Here is a 14,546-nt window from a genome sequence, read left to right as displayed (position 1 = left end):
AGAACATTTTACGTTTCTTTCCTCTTTTGTTAACTGTTACGCAATCGCTGCTCGAACTTCCCTTATCTAAACCCGGGTCTACACCAGGCCCTTCTGACCTGGAAACTCCCACTCACTGTCCCGGGTTCCCTGTTGTCTCCACACCGTCTGCGTGGATTGGTGGAGGACGGGGATGTGGATCTTGAGGGACGGGTACACGCAGGAACAGGAAGGCAAAGAGTCCTTATAAAAATGATGATAATGAAAACAAACAACAGCAATCACTTGCCATTAATTCTGTAGCAAGTGTTTTTCCAACTGCTTTCCAAGTATTAACACAACATATCTAAAAGTTGACCCAGTAGGGCGGGGGAGGTGAGGCAGAATGCTCGGTCTAGGCTGTGGCGGGCCAGACAGCCCAAGACGAGCCACCAGGATTTCCTTCCGCCTTTACGACTGCATTTTCCTTAGTTCTCTGGGCCTGGCGCCTGCGCAGTGGTCACTAACCGTAGACACTGGTTCGATTTGGGCTAGGGAGTGTGGTGTTTGCCAATTCTGACTGCATTGCGGACACAGAGTTTCTGAGACGTCAGCGTCGCGGGTGATCTTGTGCTGCTCCTACCTAAGCCGGCTGTTCAATAGGCAATGACACTGCCAATCGCAGCGGGCGGGCACAAGTAGCACATTTAGTGAGAACAAAAGCACTCCTGAGTGTCAGGATGGCCGAGTGGTCTAAGGCGCCAGACTCAAGGTGAACAACCTTACCTCCGGGTGTTCTGGTCTCCGAATGGAGGCGTGGGTTCGAATCCCACTTCTGACACATTGGATTTTTTTTTTTTTTCCTCTTAGGAAATGCTCCACCTCCTCACCCATTTCCCCAAAGTCTGCTCTTATTTTCTTCTCTTGTGTGGGAAGAAGGCTACAACTAGAGTTTATCTAGACCCGCTGTTTTCCATTTCCCATTTGTCTCTGCGGCAGTGAAATGGCTTTATATTGAGAAGGTGGGGGCAGTATCGGTAGCTTCCCTAAATCCGTCTAATAGTACTCTTCTATGCAACATACGTCACTTAACCGTAATTTTACCTATCACAAATGGAGGCCCTTTCTCACCGCTTCCCTGGTGGTCTAGTGGTTAGGATTCGGCGCTCTCACCGCCGCGGCCCGGGTTCGATTCCCGGTCAGGGAAACATAGCTTTTTCTCTTTCTTCAGAACAGTGAAGTAAAAATGGCTATTTCCTTTTAGAAAAGGAAAACTGAGTTTAATATTTTTCTTTTGGGTAGAGAGTAGTTATCAGAAATGAGCTTTCTACTGATTTTAAGTGCCGGTTGTGTTCCGGGCATTTTAAAATACGAAAGGAAACAACAACTATGGTAGCACTAAATGCTCCAAGAAGAGCCCTGGCCAGGGCAACTGAAGCGCCTGGTTTTAGAGTTTGACACAAAGTTTTAAAAGTCTTCTTAGATTCCCGAAGGCCCTTTAAAAGGGCGCCTGTCCACTAGAGGTGTGGTTCAAAGCACCTCAGCCCCTCACAGCGGTTTGGGTAGTCCTCGCTGTGGAAAGAAGCCAGGGAATTCTCCCCATCCCAACACCTACCTTTTAATTTTGAAAATAATAGAAATAAATGAAATAATGCTGCAATCAATCTGAATTCATTTAATATTTTCTCAATTTAATTAATATAATTCTCTCTCTCAAGAACGATATTCACAGGTCTTTGTACCCCCCTGCCAGCACCTGAACGTTTCAGACTTGAAACTTTTGGAACACCTAGAAAAATTGATATTCATATGTCGTAATTCACAGTTCACATTTAAATTTCCCCTTGTTGTCTTTAAAAAACCATAGTTGCTTTTTTAGAAATTTTATTCTAGGAATTTTCTTTTTTCCCTTTCTTTTTCTTTTTGCAGTACTGGGGATTGACCAGTACTGACTGGTACTGAGATAAATACTTGTTAAATACTGAGATAAATACTTGTTAGATTGTGAATCATAGATTTAAATGTAACATATAAAACTGTAAGACATTTTTTAAAGAAAACATACAGGAGAAATTCTTCAGGACCTTGGCCTGAGTGGAGTTCTTAGACATGACATAACTCAGATCTTATTAAAATTTCAAATTTGTCCCGTGAAAGAGCTAGTTAATAAAATGAAAATACAAACTACACAGAAAAAAATCACAAACTACATTTTTGATAAAGGATTTTATCTAGACTATATAGAGATCTCTCAAAACTCAATAATAAGAAAGCAACCCATTTAATTGGAAAATGAGCCAAAGACATGAGAGGATATTTCCAAAAAATGTTATAAAAATATGTTTAACACTGTTGAAGTAAAAATCAAAACCACAAGGAGATGTCAGTAGTACTACTTATCAGAATGCCCTGCCCCCACCCCAATATATACATTACCAAATGCTGGTGGGGAGGATGCAGATATGCATTCAAATATTGTAGGTGGGAATGTAAAATGGCACAGCCATCCTGGAGAGAGTATGGCAATGTTTTTAAAATCTAAATATGCACTTACCCAATAATTATATTTCTAGGTATTTATCCTTGAGAAATAGAAGCTTAGTTTTGCACAAAAACTTACACATAAACATTCATTGCACTTTTATTTGTGAAAGTCCCAAACTGGAAAAAGCCTAAAATTCCTCAATGGGTGAATGGTTAAATAAACTATGGCACTACTGTACCATACAATGCCACTCTGACATAAAAACAAAACTATTGCTACAAAGAATAATTTGGGTAGATCTCAGGGAGTTATTCTGAGTGAAAATGTCAATTTCAAAAGGTCATATACTATAGGCTTGCATTTATATGACATTCTAGAAATGACAAAATTCTAATAATGCTAAACAGATTAGCAGTTGCTAGGGCAGGGAGTGGGGTGTGACCATAAAGGGGTAAAACAAGGGAGATCTTTGTGCTAGTAGAAGAGCTCTTTATCGTGTTTGTGATGGTAGAATCTAATCTAAATAGAATTATACCCAAACATTGTACTAATGTAAAATTTCTGGTTTTGTTATACTATAATTATGTAAAATGTAGCTATTGCTTGAAATTGGCCACACTGGGACTTTTTAATTCTCTGTGACTTCCAGTGAGTCCATAATTTTAAAAAAAAATTATCTGTTTCCTACATACTAGGTGTCATCATAACCCCCTGCAATTATAATCCAGGCAGAAGCCCACTTCTGGCATCCCAAAGTTCTTTCTGTTTTATCAATGACATACAACATAAACTGTTTCTTGTTATGCTTATTTTGTTGTATGTCTGAGTTCCTAAGCTTGTCTCCAAGTTCACTGTGGTAAGGATTTAAGTCTTGCCTGCCAGATTTCAGAGCTGTTATCAGAGTGGTTGTTTAATGCATGTGAATTTAATGTGTGCGGTGAGACAGTGGGGACTGTGAGACTGTGGTGCCAATGGCTCCTGTGCAGCTGAGCTTCAAGTGAGGGAGGGGACAGATAATTACACTCTCTAGGGAGGTAATTGGGGAATGGGTGAGTCAGTCCTGAGAAACAATTTGCCCTGAGGCCTCAAGATTCCCTACACAGTCCTTTTGGGTATGCTCTGAATGTAAGGTCCTGACCACTCTTTGCTAGTACTGTTTCTCAGGGTTGTGTTTTAGCAGCAACCTTGGAGGATAAAAAGTGCCTATAAAAAGAGCTGGGGATGTAGCTCAGTGGTAAAGTGCTTGCCTTGCCTTGCATGCACAAGGCTCTGAGTTTGATTCCCAGCAAGGGGAGAAAAAAAAAAAGTGGTTAATCTTCACCCCCAAGAAAAAGCAGGCTTGCATGAATTAATATTGTTAAACTCTCTGAGTTAAACTCACACTGAGCTTAGTGCTCCTCAGCTTCCATACAAGTCCATTATCTACCAGGATCCCTCTATCTTGCCCCCTTGGGACTTGGGAAGTTCTTGCAGCTGTGGCCTCTGTCTCTAACTCATGAGTCTTGTCAGCTTCCATGAAAACTTGACAAGCTCATTTGTTAGACTGCAACTGACATAAAATTCTAGACCCTGTTAGAGTGGTTTTTCCTGAGTAACAGCATGCTGTTCTTAGTTTTAGGCTCTAAACAGAAAGTCAGTATCTCAGCTGGTTCTGAAGGCCTTCCTGAAGGTACCTTGTTCCCCTTGATGATAAACTGTCCCCTAACTTCATAGCCACCTGGCCTCTTCCTGTGGCCTTTGAGTGATGAACTCATACCCCAAGAGGTCTTTTAGGGACAAAACTCAGGCCAGGTCACTGCCAAATGATGGACTTCTCTAGATCTCATTCATACCCTGTCATTTCATTATCCCTGTGCTTGAAAGTTATCATCAGTATCAACTCCATCTGTTTACTTCTTCACAGGACTGCCAGTCGAGAAGACTCCATGGGGGCGGGGAAAAGTATAGGAGGCAGAAGACAGCCCCCTGCCTTCTGAGAACATTGAATTCATTCAAACACTTCAGATGTTAATTGCAGAAGTCTGCAAAGTGAATTGTTAATTGTTTTGGGAGCACCAAAAAAAAAAAAAAAAAAAAAAAAAAGAATAAGACCAAGAAGCTGAGCCTAGAAGAAGCAAGAGGATTTGTAGTTATATTTAGAGTTAGGTTGAAGTTTAAACCACTTAGGACCAGCATTTGTGACCTCTTGGAAAATCAATTTCATAATCTGTAATATGGAGTAGTACTGGAGTATATACCTCAAGGGCTATTGTAATAATTTGGAAAAAGCATTGAGCAGGTTGTTCCAGGTAACTAAATTTCTACCCTCTCTTAAAATTCATGGGCCTGGCCAGGCATTGCAGCAATCCCTAGTACCACAGGGGGAAAAAAAAAAAAGGAATCAGCCATGGAAGGAAGAGGAGGGGATGGGGAGCTAGTGATAGACTCAGATTAAGGGAACAGAAATCAGAGCAAAGGACCCCAGGAGAGGGCATTAGAAGGCAAGAGTCTCTGTGGCCTTCCGAACTCAATTCTAAAATTATTTGGATGCCACTGAAAGGGTAAAGTTTCTAAGCTGCATAGCCTGAGTTAAAATGTAAAGGACCAGGCATTGTAAACCTGCTTCTAAACTGCAAAGCATGGGTTAAATTCCTGAGGCAGTTAAGACAAGGCCCTACTGGCCATTTAGTTGATTTATAGCCTAGGACCCTGTGCAACTAGTCACGTAAGCATACAGGGCCCAAACCAATCAGTTTAAATGTAATCCCCTCCTAAGGAATGACCTATCACTCCAGCTCACCCTATTCCCGCCAATGAATGTACTAATCAAGTCTAGGAGTTGTTGTTTGATTTTCCCGCGGTGTAAGGTGATTTGTTAAAGGAGACTGTGATGTATGCAAAGCCTCCGTCCTCCCCAGAAAGTGTACTTAAGCATTGTTCAACCCCTGCTCTGGGCTCTGGGCTGCTCTCTCCTCTTGAGTGGGCACGGAGCCCCAGCATGCTGGAATCTCAATAAATCCACTTCTGCTTATTGCATGAGTGGTCTCTTGGTGGTCTCTTCCTCCGGTGTTAGCTGGGCCCTTACACCACTCAGATAAAACACTTAATTTTAGTCTTAAATTCAACAAATGCTTTATTGTTTTAATCATTACAACAAATATTCTTGTTGTTCAAATATTGTCATTACATCCAAGGTCACGGGTGGTCAAATATTGTAGGGACTCCGTTCATTGGCCTTGATTTGGCATCTTTGGGCAAAGGTGAAGATAAAATGAGAGAGTAGGTTTTGAGGGTTTTCCTATGGATCAAGGTGATTGGAATCACCCCAATTCTTAGGTGCTACAAGCTGATTATAGCTCACTTTTGGAGTAGGCCTTTTTTGTGTCCCCAGGATCCTTTGTCAAAGCCAAATCCACAGACTCTTGGATGCTCTTTGCTGCCCTGAGCCCTGATTTGATAGCTGTATCAATCCAGCCATGGGGCAGGGCTGTGTGTTCACCAGCAAAGTGGACCCGCCCTTCTGAATGGCTGAGCTCCTGTGCGTAGTCCACATATTGGTAGGGAGGGAAGGAGGTGAACGCTCCCATGGAATAGGGGTCTTGGCTCCAGTGCTTGACCATGGAAGAGGGGCAGGGGCCGGAGCTGTTCTTTGGGGCGGTCATGGACAGCAGCTGGGTCATCCAAGATGACATCTACCACCTGGGCATCATCCATGGCAGCAAAGAACATGGAATCATCATGCACAGTACAGGAAGCCAGGATGACACCTGTGCCATTGGGGAAGATGTGACTGGGATAGTGGATAAAGCAGGCGGGGCGGTCGGTGCTAGACTTGCCACCGAATATGCCTTCTTGCTCCCAGAAACGCTGTGTGCAGGCCAGGATCACTTTGGTGGCGCTGGTGTAGTGGACTGAATGTAGTGAATTCTCCTTGTTGAGAGAGTGGGGTGGCTGAAAACAGAGGAGCCGGGCAGCCTTGCCAGTGCTGGCCACCACCACAAAATCGGCAGTCAGACGTGACCTGGGCTGCAGAGGGTCAGCTGTCCTGAATGTGACATGGACACGGTCTCTAGATATCTCTACTTCCTCTGCTGGTGAATGAAACAAGACTGTCCCTGGCAAGAGGGCATCATGAAGGGCCTGAGGGAGTTGGTCAAAGCCTCCGATGATTTCATGGAACCTGAGAATGGCAAGCAAAGGAGGAAAGAGAAACAGGTAGTTGGACAAGGCATGCAGAGGACGTGTCATTTGGACTGGACAGAGGTGAGTTCCCTAATGGACTGTACTGGTCATGTGTTAGGGAGATTTAACAGTTGGCAAAAGGATTAACAGCAGGCAGAATGTCAGCTTTAGGGAACTAGAGAAAGGTGTTGCTTTGCGTTGATCAATCAGAAAAATGTAACCTTCTGAGCCTCTATAGCCCCTTACTCTTTGTTACTTTCCTCTGGTCCCCTTGGTGGTCACCTCCATGGAAGATGCCTGGTCTCATGGCTGACAAAGACCCAGGATTCTTACATATGGATTCAACCCCTTCCATGATGTCCTTACAGAGTGCAGCACAGGGTAGCCTTAAAGACTGCAGCCTAAACGCCACCAAGAACCTTCACTTGACCTTGATCTGTCTTCAGACTTCCTCACCTTCCTCTCTCCCCCTATTTTAGCCATTGACTTGAATTTAAATTGATTAATTCTGAATAAAAATGCTGAGGAGAAGTGGGAGGATGCAGGTAGGGAAAGAAGAGGTCTGTAATCCATCAGGGCTCTCCCAGGCTTAGTTCTCCTCTGGCAAATGTCAGTACCTGTTTCATCTGAAACGGGTCACAGAACCCCAAGTGAGAGTAAATCTCAGTTCATTTGATCTTCATTAGCTACAGATCACATAGCCAGTTACCCAGGGTGACTAGGGTCTGAGTTTGGTGGCCCTGATTATCTTTCAGATCTGAAATATAGCAAGTTCCTCTTGCATGAACCTCTAAAGTAGGACTGAGGTCATGCTCTTTGTCACAGAAGAATAGGTAAGGGCCAGAGTAAAGCAGATCTATTGGCTCCTAAGAGCCCCTTAGCTAGAGGTTCTCAAAGTGGACTCCCAAGTCAGATAGCAATGGCATCACTGGAATATGTCAGAAATGCATGTTCTTGGGTCTCAGCGAAGGTCCATTGACTTTGGAAGTGATGCCCCATGTTTAAGAAGCACCCTCCCTCTGGTGGTTCTGAGGTGCATTGGAGTTGGGAAACCCCTGCCTCCCCTCCTGTCACTCCCACTTTTCTTGGAGTTATCACCTGATTTATCTTGTCCTTCCTTCTACCCCTGTCCTCACTAGTAACTGGCCACCCTGTGCCCATTCTCTCCCCCCATTTCCCACGGAGATTCCTGAGAGAAGATGATCAGGTCACGCAGAGTTTCTATGAAGGACTCGTAGTAGCCAGAGTCTGTGTTCAGCAGGTCCCCGATCATCTGCACTGCCCCATGACTCAGGTTCCCCACCTTGATCAGGTACTCCTGGGATCACGTTCAGGAAAAGAAGGCAACCAGGTCAGAATGTTTAGGGAGCTGACATGAGAGCCATTGCTTCTCACCTGGGGGTAACGAGGAACAGAACTGGACAGGGTGGAATGACAGAAGTGAACTCAGCTGGGTCCCAGGTGCCTGGTTTGCACACAGGGCTCTGAGGACAATGCTCCAAATGGTCTCCACAGTCCTAATAACAGGGACAAATAGCTAACGTTTGGTATGGATTTTAACCTACAGATCCTCTTCCAAGCCCTTTACATGTATAATCCTCTTATATAATCCAAAGAAGCCCTATTTTACAGATGGGAAAGCTGAGGTCCAGTCTTCATGTCCATCTGTAACTGTATGGGGCCCAGACTGGCCTCTCTTTTCTACCCAAAACACCAAGCCAGGAGGAAGGTGAATACCAAGTATTGCTTCTCATCCTGCCCTGACCCTCTACTCCTACCCATTACCTGGCTGTCCTGGCCCCTGCACCAGAAAGTGACTATGAGGTTCTACTTCGAGTATATCCATTGGCCTGTGATTGTGCCCTGTGGTTTGCCCGTGCTCCTTTCTCCCAGGCAAGTCCTGGACATGACAAATCTGGCTGGAAAAGTTTCACCAATCAGGGTGGCTGATCAGATATCACAGGACTTTGACCCACCCAACTTCTGAAGCACCCAGTTCTGAAAGGCAAACCGCCACCTCTATTGGAGCAGTCAGCCATGAATGGTTAGGATCTCCTCATAACCATTCAGCTTCCTCCTCAGCTGTCCAAATTTATGCACCCCCTTGCCCTCTTTGCTCCCATCTCGGGAACAATCACTAGAGGCCAACTATCCTCCCCTAGCCAATCACATAGGTGCTCCCTTTCCAGTTAACTGCCTCCAGCTTCTCCATGCCAATAGCCTCCGATTGAGGCACATCTGAAACCTTCCCCTTGTGGCTGTGTGTGTGTGTGTGTGTGTGTGTGTGTGTGTGTGATATGAGGATTGACCCCAGGGCCTAGCACATGTCAGGCAAGTGTTCTTCCTCTGAGCTATTTCTCCAGCCCCAGTCATCTCTTTTTGCACTATAGCCATGAGTACATCAATGATGGACCAAGTATAGGACAGTGGTCCCAAGAAAGTATATAGCCTTGTGACATTGTAGCCATCTTTGTGTAACTAAGCATTATGATTTTTACTGAACTATGTCATCATCTAAGGATGCACTTCTGCGACGTTATCCCCCTCATTAAGCAACACATAACTGTATAAGGGCTTTCCCATACCTCTACCTGCCTTTGACTCTCTGCAAAAATGCAAGTGATGGTGGCAAGTTCCTTGAAATAGCATGCTCTGACTTGCTATATCTTTGACCTTTATCCTTGGGGTGGTCTTTTTTAAAATTTTCTTTCTTCCCTCCCTTCCTACCTTCCTCTCCACTCTCTCCTGTCCTAATGGAGCTTACATTCAAGTAAAGGATAGAGATTATAAAAAAGATAAACAAGTAAGGTGCAGTGTAGTAAGTACTAGGGTGGGTCGTCCCACTGGGGTGGTTTCTGGGTAGCTGTGACAGGGTGGCATGGTTAGCCATGGTTAGAGGGGAGCTTCAGGACTGACCTTGGTGGAGAAGGAGTCATACTTCTCCAGAATCTGGCTGCAGCTACTGTTCTTCAGCTCCTCCACCAGCTTGGCATGGAAGAAGGAGGAGGGGAGGACATTTTAGTGAAGGTCAGTTCCACACACACCCTAGACCCTGCTCCCACATACCCCCATGTTCCACGCTTGGCACTTGCTTCCACTCATCCTGGGTGTGTCTGAGGCATTCTTTATATTAGTCCTGAATGCAACACTCAGTCCTTCAGCTGGACTGGGGCGCTTGAGGGTGGAAACATTATCCCCTGTCTTGGACATATTCTGAGGTGTATAAAGCTGGAGCCAGGCTCCCTGTCAGCCTTGGAGCCCCCAGAATTGGGGAAGTCTATCTCCTTGTCCTTGTCTGAGGACATTTCTGCAGGCCTCTGGGGCCACTGTGAATGGTGTGGACGCCTAAGGGCTTGGTCCCACTGAGCTGTTAAGTGATACTGGATGAGGTCCAAGAGCTGCGGAGTGCATGCTGAGCTTAGCAGGATATCACTCCAGCAAAGGCAGGGCATCTGGACAGAGGCCTCCTGTGGAAGCTATGTACCAGAGCTCAACTGTCACACTGAGGTCCTTTTGGGACACAGATCAGGAAAGAAAAAGGCACTGTCAGTGCTGAGTAAACATTGGTCAGTTAGAAAAAGGTGTGCAGGTATTCCAGACAGGGCCCATCATTGATTTTCCTCCTTGACCACATATCAATAATGATGACAATTATAATTCAAGATTGGCCATATGCCTTGCAAAGTTCTTATCACTTTATATGCATTTTCTCACTTAATCTTCACAACCAGGCTGGGAGAGAGGCTCTAGCCGTATGATTGTTTTATAGAAGTTGGAACAGAGAGATGGCAAGCATGTTGTCCAGGGTCACACAGTACATTCAAATAGAGTCCAGCTTGTAGGTCTCTCTCTGCCTTAAACCTAGATCTGCCATGATGATCTCAAAGGCAGCTAGCTTTGCACATGTTTGTACATGTGAAGACCTTTGGGATCTGAAAATGCACAATGACTGCTGAGATGGGAGGTCATGGGAGGGAGGCAAGGTTGACAGACCAAGCTAGTGGAGCCCTCCTGCACATGGGCCTGGGGTCCACGGAGAGAAACTTTAGGAAGTTTGCACAAGATGTCTTTGAAGAAGATGATGGCCTGCATGGAGGTCACTGATTCCTACTTTGGCTTACCTTTCTGAATGCTTCATCAAAGAGCTGGTCACCTGTCTTCCCCACCTCATCTGCTTTGACTGAGTACCCTAGCAGGCTGGGGTCAGCCTGCACAATCCCCGTGCGCTGCCGCACTCCATTGATCAGCACCCAGGTCTGGTTGTTGGAGGGGAAAAACTCCTTGAGGGTCAGCCCCAATTTCCTGATAAACTCATGACAGAGCCTGTGGAGTGAGTCAGAGACTGATCCAGTATGAGGAAGCAACCAGTCTTCCCTGCTCCCTGTGCTCACGCCCTGCCCCTACTGGATTCCCTGGGGCCCTCTTTGACCTCCCTGCACAGAAGGAATGCTAGGCTACCTAGTTGCTATGCCAAGTTGCTATGCCAAGCTATGGCTATGTGACCAAGAGGAAACTGGGTACCCATTCTTGTGGTCACAACACAACAGGCTGGCCCTCTTTTCTGGCTGAGATCTCTCTCACTTTGTTTGAGGCTTGTAGTCTTCAGACTTTTAGGTGTGGCCCCTCCAGGTCCAGGAGACAATATGAAGATGTGTAGAGGGAGTGTCCCTGGATTTATCCTCCCTGGAGGCTGTGTGTATCATGAGTCTTCCAGTCTGCATTCTCCTTATTCCTGCTCACCCACCCCTTCAGGATGGCCCTCCCGAAGTGGGCTCCCACAAGACACCACTTTCTCCCAGAAGGATGTTCATATTTCTATCGTTAGCAGGCCTCACAGACTGCCTTTTGACTTTCCCAGGAGTTCTCCTATCCCAATTATCTTTTGTGATCCTCAACAGGTGCAGTTATGTCTGTTCTCTATATTAGAACATTGAGGCTGGGAGAGGTTTCGAGGTAGCTGTGGAGCTATGAAATGAGTTGGCATAGGTCCTGTCCTTGTTGTTAGCAGCCCATATCCTGGTCTTCCCCATCCACCCCCACTTCTCTCAATCATACTTGTGGTTGATGGGGATCCTCATGGCACCCAACTCTATGTACAACTGTGTTCCAGGAACTCTATGGGTCTCAATTCTGCCACCTACATGCCCTGAAGCCTCCAGAACAGTCACCTAGAAAGATAAGTATTTATAGAAATCAACTAGGCCAGCCGTGTCCCCGCCATACAACCCCCTCTTCCTCCTTCCAGGCAGGCCCAGATTTGCCTCATTCTGAAGTCTCTCTCTGTCATGGGCCTGGGGTTGCTCTCCTACCCCTTCCATCCCAGCCTAGAGTCCTAGACTTAGTCTTTGGCTCCAGTTCCACTGGGCTATCCACCACCTGCAGCCACCTCCCTGCTCAGAGTCCAAGATCCCTATGAGGTATTCTCCCAAGCACCATTGTGTACCTGGTGGCCAGCATCCTGCAAAATCTTGGCAGCTGTGAGTCCAGCCATGCCTGCCCCAATCACCACTATCCGTTTCTTTTCAGCTGTCTGCCCCAGCCCGTCTTGAGCCAGCTGTAGTAGTTCTTCATACTGGGGGTCTTCAAAGCATTTGACAAGGTCATCATCAAAGGCCTGGGTACTCGCGCCCAGCACAGACAGAAGGGCCAGAGCCAGACAGCCTGGGAACATAGTTGTGGAGATGGCAGTCAGGCAAATAGCTGGGGACCAAGGAAGCCAGCCTTAATCCTTGATCAGTGGAGGGTCATATCACTGAACCTGTAATGCAACATCCTGGGAATTCCTGTTTCTTTCCTCCCTACCAGAGTGTGCATTAGCCATGGACCCTCCCATTCTTGCTTTCCATGGGGAGCAATGCCCTCCATTCAGGGAGAGACACAGGCTGCATATCTCCACCATGCGGCCTGCACATTGGTTTCATTAATGAGGTTCTTGGCATAAAAGTTAGCTAGCAGAGATTGAAATAGAACACACAGACTCAGTTACCTATTTCTATGACCAGATCCGAGACGGCTCCCCTCTCTGGCTCCAACCTCGAACCACCCGTAGGGCAGCAAGGATTACTCAGGGCTAGCAGAAGAGAGAGAGCGAGCACGCCAGGGAGTAGCCTTTTATTGGGGAACAAGAAATTCAGGGGATAATTCCATCCAATGAAGGTTGAGGGGGGGCCGCACTCCAAGGTCAGGGTCAGTGATTGGGCCCCTGGGGTCAGTGGTCAGTAACACCCCCACACGGACGGGTTCTCTCATCAGGAGAGGGCCGGGAAAATTCCGACACAGCCAGAAGCCTCAGACCCAAACCAGGATTCACCCAGTCACGCGTGAGAATGGCTCTCCACATATTCCCCCTTTCTATTCTTAAAAATGAGGCGGCAGTTCACTCTTTGGAGTTTCTGTATTCTTGTTCCGAAGACTCGCCATCCTATAATTACAACACAAAAGAGAATTAACAGCAAAGAGAATAATCCAATAATGTACCAGGCCGAGTGTTTAAGAATATTTCCAGGGTTGAATCCATTCAACTCCTTCAATATTTGGTTTGCCAAAGAAGAAGGATCTGAAAAATCAGCTCTATTATTTTGAATGTCTTGGATATGGTGATGAAGTTCCAGAATATCCAAGCTATTATTACTATTTTGCCAAATACCTAACAAATGGTTTTTAACCTTCTACCAATCCCAGAGAGAAGCATTGTACTTGGCAGCTGTAACACAAACATACTTATAATTAGCATGGCATTTAAGCCTTTCCTTAAATTTTAAGGCTGAAAGTTCATTACCTATGTCTATAACAGTCGCCTCTAAGGCGTTTAATTTAGTTTCAATCCTTTCATCAATATTTACTTGATTACACAGAGCCTTGGAAGTATTTTGAGCTAAATTATTAAGAAATTTTGCATGCTGAATATTTTGAGACAATGTCAGAGACGCAGAGACAGTTGAGGCAATAAAGGAGACTAGCGCCAAAACACCAACAATTATAACTCCAATAGCACGTTTAGGTCTTGCTAACTGGGCATGAATTTGCTGCAAGACTTGTAAACCAGTATCAGCATACCATGGCTCTGAAATATTAGCAGGCAATACAACGAAAGAGGGCTGATGTAGTATCAGCACTCCTTTTCCTCCATTATACCTAGTAATACAATTGGTTAGGTTACATTTATTACAAGTAACAATATATCTGTCATCTATCCATTTAACTTTTACATTTCCAATAATTAAAACATAAGGAGATTGGACACAGGCTCGTAAGCCATAGCAAGATCCCTCTTTACATTTCTTGCCAACAAATTTTGGTAAAGGTTTGTCTGTAAAATGTAAGAATTCTGAGGCAGCAATTAAATGCCAAACATACTTTTGAACACCACCTTCACTATAAGTTAAAATATTACTAACAAATCCTGCATGAGTCATAGCAGAATTTCTTCGTAATTGTCTCTTATCAATTTTTGGAGACCAGTCTAAAATATACCCACTATCTTTAGACACCTTATGTTGTACAGGAAAGGTATTTACACAATCCATCCATCTAGGAAAGGTGCCAATCTCAATTGTAGAACTATTTGGACAGTGGTGTATCTGTGGAGGTTTTGCAGAAATGACTGGCTTGTTATGGGAAAGTCCCATCTTAATTACTGATCTAGTATAAGGTCTTAAGTCCCCATAAATAGAATTATTTGTCAGTCTAGGTCTACCAATCGCTGTCTTTTCTTCGAATGATACTTTCAGACAGCCAGCATGTTTATCGTGTGACCAACACAAAGGTAATTGGGCACTGTAGCCAGAATAATTAAATCTAGTCACATGATTTGGAGTAATATGAGTATCTGTAAATCCTCCCATCATGAATGAGTCATTAGTAAATACTGGAATAGATTCTCTAGTCCACACAGCTGGGTTTACCAGGGGTGGATCTGGGAAATATGTCCAGTAAGTGTCTA

The 14,546-nt window shown here is 45.1% G+C and overlaps 2 non-coding genes and 1 pseudogene across 2 annotated transcripts; 2 read left to right on the top strand and 1 right to left on the bottom strand.

Moving 5' to 3' along the window:
• Positions 1–692: 692 nt before the first annotated feature.
• On the top strand, positions 693–799 carry Trnal-caa (transfer RNA leucine (anticodon CAA)). Its single transcript has 2 exons — positions 693–730; positions 754–799. It is a non-coding gene; the product is annotated as a tRNA-Leu (tRNA).
• A 294-nt stretch (positions 800–1,093) lies between these two features.
• On the top strand, positions 1,094–1,165 carry Trnae-cuc (transfer RNA glutamic acid (anticodon CUC)). The gene has a single exon. It is a non-coding gene; the product is annotated as a tRNA-Glu (tRNA).
• Positions 1,166–5,624: 4,459 nt separating this feature from the next.
• On the bottom strand, positions 5,625–12,275 carry LOC114083006 (L-amino-acid oxidase-like; annotated as a pseudogene).
• Positions 12,276–14,546: the final 2,271 nt, after the last annotated feature.

Source organism: Marmota flaviventris, chromosome 5, assembly GCF_047511675.1.
Source record: "Marmota flaviventris isolate mMarFla1 chromosome 5, mMarFla1.hap1, whole genome shotgun sequence".
Taxonomy (NCBI): domain Eukaryota; kingdom Metazoa; phylum Chordata; class Mammalia; order Rodentia; family Sciuridae; genus Marmota; species Marmota flaviventris.
The sequence above is the reverse complement of the archived record's forward strand: the minus strand, read 5'-3'. Positions and strand labels throughout refer to the sequence as shown.